Below are 6,275 nucleotides of genomic sequence, written 5' to 3' on the forward strand. Positions count from 1 at the left end.
CTGGGCCAGCACCAGGGCTTCGAAGCGTCGCTCCTGCTCCTTTTGGAGCGTGACAAGTGCCTGGTGCTGGTTCTGCTGAGCCATGGTGAGGGCGTGGACCAAGTCCGCGAACGGGGAGGATTCCATGGGGCTGCAAAGTTGGTGCTCCACCTTATCCCGGGTTTCAGCACCACTGTAGCGCTAATAAAGTGTGGGTGGAGCACAGAGGACGGCAGGACAACGCTTAGAGGGAGAGAAGGCTATTTATTTACACAACTTTTCAGTCTAAACGGCGGCGTAAGCCCATATACACACACACACTGTGTTCTGGTCCCGGGTTGCGCTCCCTCTGCCTCCTTAAATAGGGAGCGGTTACTGGGAAAACACACAAAACACAGGTTAACTACCGTCAGGTGTAGCGATTCTGCCACTCACCTTCCCTGGCTCCGCCCTCCTGTCACAGACTGGCGCTTGACCACGCCCCCGCTGCCACAGTTACATATACATATATGCATTTCTCTTATATTACTGATACATAACGTTCATAGACATATATTCATTCTCTTTTTTCTTCTCTCCCCCTGTCCCTCCCCCCTTCCCCTGTTTGTGTCAACATACTTGGCCTATAAATATTATTCTGATTCTGATGATTTTTTAAAGTTGTAGGACCTCTATCAGCCAATCACAAGTGAGTGTATGCAACTCCAGCCAATAGTCATAAAGATTGTCAGATGACGCATGACAATTCTCCACCAATTAAATCGTCGGGGAGGTGGGCCCATGATGTAAAGTGACCAAAGAAGCAATTTTGGGCGACAGTTCTCAAATTACGGTTTCATTGTCACAGACAGGTTTTTCGTCAGTTGATTTGTTTGTTCTTCAACGTGAAAGATGAGAGAGATTGTTCATTTGCAAGCGGGACAGTGTGGCAACCAAATTGGTGCCAAGGTAAGATGAGAAAGATGGTCTTTTGAGCATATTCACAGGTTTTCCTGGCCTCTGTCCAGGACTGTCTGAAGGCCTCAGTCTGTTTTAGCTCTTGGAGATTGTTTAATAGTCCCATTGGTTTTACATATTTTCATTATTTTAAATGATGATTTTCATATTTTTGTATCACAGGCTCAATAATAACTTTATATATCAACTTTTTCAATGCAACAAATAGTTTCTTAGAAATTATGTTTTCAACGAAAAGCGGTTTGCTGTGATTGAACTAATGCTAAAACAATGCAGCTGCTGAAGGGTGTTTACCAGTGTGCGTGTGCTACCAGCTGTTAACATGGCCAGTTGTATCTGGTTAAGCTCATGGAAATCACTCAGCAACCATATCAATAAATAAATAAATAAACCTCCAGCCTATTTTTAATTATTCGCTGTCAGAATAACAAAATGTTAAACTTTTATTATTTGGTAACTTTTTTATTTTTAACAAAACCCCAATTTTTTTGTGCCCTCAGTTCTGGGAAGTCATTAGCGATGAGCATGGGATTGACCCTACAGGCAGTTACCATGGTGACAGTGATCTTCAGCTGGACAGAATTAATGTCTACTACAATGAAGCTACAGGTGAAGGGTTTTTCAAGGTTATCTAACTTTTTTATTGATACTTTTTAGATATATTTTTCTTTTTTACATTTAATGCATTTTCCTTATTTTTTAAACTTTATTTTGATCCTTTCAGGAAGCAAGTATGTCCCCCGTGCTGTTAGTAGATTTGGAGCCGGGTACCATGGACTCTGTGAGGTCTGGACCTTTCGGGCAAATATTCAGGCCTGACAACTTTGTTTTTGGTAACTATTGCACAACTTTTTTTCTTTCTCTTTTTTTTGCATTAACATGCAGAGGAAAAGCAGTAAATCTGATTGTCATCTGTCTTGCAGTCAAATTTGCATGAATTTTGGCTGTGCACCTCATTTTGATTCACCTGCTGTTTGTTGCTAGCTCTAAAACTATATATGTCAATGCTTCCTCTCCACAGGCCAGAGTGGTGCTGGTAATAACTGGGCCAAGGGCCACTACACAGAAGGTGCTGAACTGGTGGACTCTGTCTTAGATGTGGTGCATAAGGAGGCTGAGAGCTGCGACTGCCTGCAGGGCTTCCAACTCACTCACTCGCTGGGTGGTGGTACTGGGTCAGGCATGGGCACCCTGCTCATCAGCAAAATCCGTGAGGGGTACCCTGACCGCATTATGAACACCTTCAGCGTTGTCCCCTCACCCAAAGTCTCCGATACAGTAGTGGAGCCTTACAATGCCACACTGTCTGTCCACCAACTGGTAGAGAACACGGACGAGACGTACTGCATTGACAACAAAGCCCTGTACAACATCTGTTTCTGCACCCTCAAACTCACAACACCAACATATGGTGACCTGAACCACTTGGTCTCTGCCACCATGAGTGGAGTTACAACATGTCTGAGGTTCCCTGGGCCGCTCAATGCCGATCTGCGCAAATTGGCTGTAAACATGGTGCCGTTCCCCCGTCTGCATTTCTTCATGCCTAGTTTTGCCCCACTGACCAGCAGGGGTAGCCAGCAATACTGTGCTCTCACTGTACCTGAATTAACCCAGCAGATGTTTGATGCCAAGAACATGATGGCTGCTTGTGATCCACGTCACGGGCGTTACCTCACAGTGGCTGCAGATGGTCAATGTGCAGAACAAGAACAGCAGCTACTTTGTAGAATGGATCCCCAACAATGTGAAGACTGCTGTGTGTGACATCCCACCCCGTGGCCTGAAGATGACTGCCACTTTGATTGGAAACAGCACAGCTATCCAGGAGCTATTCAAGCACATCTCTGAGCAGTTCACAGCCATGTTCAGACGCAAGGCTTTCCTGCATTGGTACACGGGTGAGGGTATGGATGAGATGGAGTTCACAGAGGCTGAGAGCAACATGAATGATCTGGTGTCTGAGTACCAGCAGTACCAGGAGGCAACTGCTGAAGAAGACGGAGAGTTTAATGAGGAGGAAGAAGAGGATCTGGCTTAAATATATTTTATCAGTAACTTTTTTCATGTTTTTCTGTTCAACTTTCCCTCCCCCCCCCCTTTTGAATTGTTTGACAAGTTATTTTCAGATTTTGTGTTCCTCACTAATGTGCCTTCCAATTTCCTTGGTTAATACCAAGAAAACCTGAAATTAATAATCATGGTCTGAGGATATTTGTTGCAGTGATTAATCCATGAAATCTTAATAAAATTGTTTTCCTATCAAGACTCATAGGGCTCTTTTGCAGTCTTCTGGCACAAGACTCAATTCAGTAAATTGGCTTTTCTTAAATGTTTTAAGATGTTAAGGTCTTTAACTCATTTATATATTTCACCCAGCAAAGAATGATGGGCATTCAGTGTAACCAACTGCAGTAGTCACATATTGCACAATTTTCAATCAAGCAATTGTTAATTATAGAATGGTTTAGCTGCTTTTGTCAACAAGTAGTTTCAAAGACTCCTTTGTGTCCATCCAGAAAGAGCTATGGTCCATTGTGTGTTTACATTTGTGAGCTGCAGGGGTCTCATGGCAGAACCTGGAAAGCCAGCAAAGAGAGAGTTGCACTAGCCCAAGCGGGAGAGAATCAGCGCTTGGACCAGGAGCTAAGTAGAGTAAGTGGTAAGAAAAGGGCAGATCCTTCAGATGTTGTAAAGGAGGAATCTACATGTCTGAGTCACTGCAGCGATGTTTGCCAAGGAGGCAAGTTTGTTGTCAAACACGACCCCTAGGTTCTTCACATTGGGTGAAGGAGACCTAGAGATGTCCCCCATGGAGATGACAATGTTCAAGGATGGAGAGGATGGAGCAGGAATATAGATTACCTCTTGCTTGGGTTGGGCTTCAGGTGATGGTTGCCCATCCAGCTCTGGATGTCACACAGACAAGCAGAGATCTGTGTGTTCATTTTTCCACTTCAATTGTTGCAGCTTGCATTTTGGTTTTAACATAGGATAAGTTGCAACATCTCATCCATAATGCCCCATCATCTGCTTACAGACATTTTCCTATACCTTGTTCAATTTGTGAGAAAATTTCATCAATCATAATGTTAAATAACAGTGGGCTACACGCACTACCTTGTGGTGTTCAATTTGCCACCCTTTATACTTTGGAGTATTCTGTGCCTACTCTTGCTTATATTTTCCATTCAAATTAAAAATCCAGAACCCAATTATATGCTCTACCACCTATTCTCAATTATTCTAATTTAAGAAGTAGACCTTTTTTCCAAAGCATATCATATGCTTTTTCTGTATCAAAGAATACATCAGTTACTACCTCCTTGTCGGTCTGTGCTTTTCTGATGTCTGATTCCAAACATAATACAGAGTCCATTGTATTCCAGCCCCCACGAAACCCACTTTGATATGGAGAAATGAGACCATTGCTTTCTAAAACATACGTTAACCTTTCTGTAACTATTCATTCCATGATTTTACATAAATGTGATGTTAATGCAATAGGTCTGTAACTAGAAGGAGCTGAAGGGTCTTTCCCTGATTTTAGGACAGGCACTATTCTTGCATGTTTCCACGCTGATGGAAGCTGACCAGTATCCTAGATTCTGTTAAACAGTCTTCACACTATATTCAGTGTATTATCTGTCATGTGTGCTAACATTTTATAGCATACCATATCTTTCCCTGGAGTAGTCTGTTTGGCAGCAATAATTGTTCTTTTCTACTCAGACATACGAAAAGGCAAATCTAGTGGGTTTTCTGACTTCTTTTTTTTCTAATATTGTTGGGTATTTTTCTAAAACTTTGCTTCTATTTAACCTAGCCTCCTTTGTGAGATTGTCTGAACTATGCACTTTCTTAAATGTCTGAGCTAAGAGTTCAGCCTTGGCTGAGTTATTTATTGCCATTATATCCCCATTATTTAACACTGGTAATTCATAGTTCCCTCTGATCCCCCCCCCCCCATAGTGCCCCATACATCAGATAGCGGCACATTCCTTCCAAAAAGTGCATTTTGTGTTCTTGTTGCTTTCCTTACAACTGCCTGCACTTTTTTATACTCAATCAAAGCATCCTGAGAATGAAATTTTTTAAGTTGTTTAAATGCTTTACTACTTTAGGACAGTTGTCATTCTACCATGGTACATTCTTAGTACCTTTAATTCCTGTGCTTTTAGGTATTGTTACCTCAGCAGATCTTATTATTTCATTTACTAGTCTCGTCTTGTCTTCTTCCGCTTTATCTGGGGCCGGGTCGAGGAGGCAGCAGTCTGAGTGTGGAAGCCCAAACTTCCCTTTCCCCAGACACCTTGGTCAGCTCCTCGGGAAGAACACCGAGGCGTTCCCAGGCCAGCCGAGAGACATACTCCCTCCAGCATGTCCTGGGTCTTCCCCAGGGCCTCCTCCTGGGGGGACATGCCTGGAACACCTCCCCAGGGAGGCATCCAGGAGGCATCCGAAAAAGATGCCCGAGCCACTGAGCTGATTCCTCTCAATGTGGAGGAGCAGCGGCTCTACTCCGAGCTCCTCCCAAGTGGCTGTGCTTCTCACCCTATCTCTAAGGGAGCGCCCAGCCACCCTGTGAAGGAAACTCATTTTGGCCACTTGTATCCGCGATCTTGTTCTTTCGGTCATTACCCAAAGCTCATGACCATAGGTGAGAGTCGGAACGTAGATCGACCGGTAAATTGAGAGCTTCGTCTTTTGGCTCACCTCCTTCTTCACCACAACGGACCGGTAAAGCAACCGCATCACTGCGGAGGCTGCACCAATCCGCCTGTCGATCTCATGCTCCATCCTTCCCTCACTCGTGAACAAGATCCCGAGATACTTAAACTCCTCCACTTGAGGCAGGACTTCTCCACCAACCTGGAGATGGCAAGCCACCCTTTTCCGGTTGAGAACCATGGCCTCTGACTTGGAAGTGCTGATTCTCATCCCAGCCACTTCACACTCGACTGCAAACCGCCCCAGTGCATGTTGAAGGTCCTGGTTTGAAGAAGCCAACAGGACAACATCATCCGCAAAAAGCAGAGATGAAATCCTGTGGTTCCCAAACAGGATTCCTTCCGGCCCCTGGCTGTGCCTAGAAATTCTGTCCATAAAAATTATGAACAGAACCGGTGACAAAGGGCAGCCCTGCCGGAGTCCAACATGCACTGGGAACAGGTCTGACTTACTGCCGGCAATGCAAACCAGACTCCTGCTCCGTTCGTACAGGGACCAGACAGCCCTTAGCAAAGAGCCCCGAACGCCATACTCCCGAAGCACCCCCACAGAATACCATGAGGGACACGGTCGAATGCCTTCTCCAGATCCACAAAGCACATGTGGAC

The 6,275-nt window shown here is 44.6% G+C and overlaps 1 pseudogene; it reads left to right on the plus strand.

Moving 5' to 3' along the window:
• The first annotated feature begins 870 nt into the window (after nucleotides 1–870).
• Nucleotides 871–2,977, plus strand: LOC132898298 (tubulin beta-4B chain-like; annotated as a pseudogene).
• Nucleotides 2,978–6,275: the final 3,298 nt, after the last annotated feature.

The sequence above is a fragment of the Neoarius graeffei genome, chromosome 14, assembly GCF_027579695.1.
Source record: "Neoarius graeffei isolate fNeoGra1 chromosome 14, fNeoGra1.pri, whole genome shotgun sequence".
In the NCBI taxonomy this organism is placed as follows: domain Eukaryota; kingdom Metazoa; phylum Chordata; class Actinopteri; order Siluriformes; family Ariidae; genus Neoarius; species Neoarius graeffei.